The 1,581-nt window shown below is 40.8% G+C and overlaps 1 pseudogene; it reads right to left on the bottom strand.

Annotated features, from left to right (window-relative positions):
* Positions 1-413: 413 nt before the first annotated feature.
* The window catches only part of LOC105297469, a 32,997-nt pseudogene continuing 31,829 nt past the window's right edge, over positions 414-1,581 (bottom strand).

The raw sequence follows: 1,581 nt of genomic DNA, 5'->3' as shown, positions 1-1,581 counted from the left end.
TTGCCATAATAAAACATTTTAAAATTGTATTTTAAAAATCACGCATAATGTTTGTGATTTCTTATTTTAAAGAACACTTTTAAAGAATGGGCCAACTATTAATCCCAATTAAATCAAATAAAAAGGCTTCTACATTTTATTTATTTTTTTGTGTGAACATGGTAGTGAATTTCCTTTAATCAAAGACAACCACGACAAATTCATTAACTATCTATTGAAAGCTACATTTTACTAAAAACCATTTGTCTTTAAAAATGTTTAATCATACAATATATATAATACATGCTGCTCTCCTTTTTGGATTTCACTATCCACTTGAGTGCCGTGGCTGGCGTCAAACACTTAGCTCGAAGATCTCAAAGGTCTTCACCATCTCCTCTCAGTCACAATAACTCAAAGCTATAATTCCTTGATTTCTAATTTGGGTGTTTTGGGTCGATGACCTCACTTTCTTCATTAACATTAATAGGCTCTATCATTGGCCGTCGGTCTTGGTCAAGTTTTATCCTTGCAAAACCATCCCTTATAATGAAGGAAACATGAAGGATGTTTTCCATGGTATGGGGGAAAGAGTATGGATCAACCACAAAGTCATCGAAGGACATAGGGGTATCAGGATCTTCTCGAAAATATGTTTGCAATAATCTCGAGATTCTTTCTACTTTTTCTGTTGCTTCTTGACGAGATTCTTGCATTCTTTTTAACTGGGCAGGCATTTCCCACTGCTCTTCTATCATACGAACTTTTCTTAGACGATCAGTTGGTGGCTCTGGCACAGGGAATTCTCCTTGTATTGAATTCAACAGAAAGTGGAATGTATGGGTTTTATTACAGGTGATGTCTGTTGTTTTGCTTGATATTTTCCAGGAGTCATAGACTATGAATTTAAAATCAGAACTATCTTCATCACGGATAAGTTCTTCGGCTTCTAGTGGATTTACACTCATGTGTCAGTAGAGTTTCAACATGGCAACATATCAAACGACTTCGGATCAGAATGCAATTGCTTTGCTTTTTCTTTGCCCAAATCTGAAACAAGAAAGTGAGCATCCAGGACTGCTTCTCTAGCTCGGGACACACTTCATCGGGATACTTCGAGGACCTCCGATAATTCGTTGCCGGCATTCAGTCTAGCCTGGTCCTAACGGGGGATCCGGCAGCACAGATAGTGGTAGGGCTCCTTCTCCAAGCTCGCCGGTCTGCCATCTCGTCCCCGAATCCGATGGCTCTTTCTCCTCCAAGCTCGGGCGCTCCGGGTCCCTGCGCTCGGGTGCGGCGCCGCAGCAGGACGCAGGCGACAGCGGGGACCGCGAACCTGAGCTGGAGCTGGTGCGATCCCGGTGCGGGTCGCGGCCCCAGCCCTCAAAAGGCTGTCTCAAAAGGCTTCTACATTTTAAATGCTACTATTGAAAACTACTGTGACCAGAAATCAAGGAAATGAGTAAGAATTCAGAGGAAATTATGTTCAAGAACGAAAGTATGTAGTTTTAACTGGAAAGTCCCTTAGGCTAGAGACCAAAACATGTTATTGAAAAGTGATATGCTACAAATTATGTCAATAAATAAATATCACTGTGTTTT

The sequence above is a fragment of the Pteropus vampyrus genome, unplaced genomic scaffold, assembly GCF_000151845.1.
Source record: "Pteropus vampyrus isolate Shadow unplaced genomic scaffold, Pvam_2.0 Scaffold139, whole genome shotgun sequence".
NCBI classification, from domain to species: Eukaryota; Metazoa; Chordata; class Mammalia; order Chiroptera; family Pteropodidae; genus Pteropus; species Pteropus vampyrus.
This window is presented reverse-complemented; position numbering and strand designations above follow the sequence as displayed.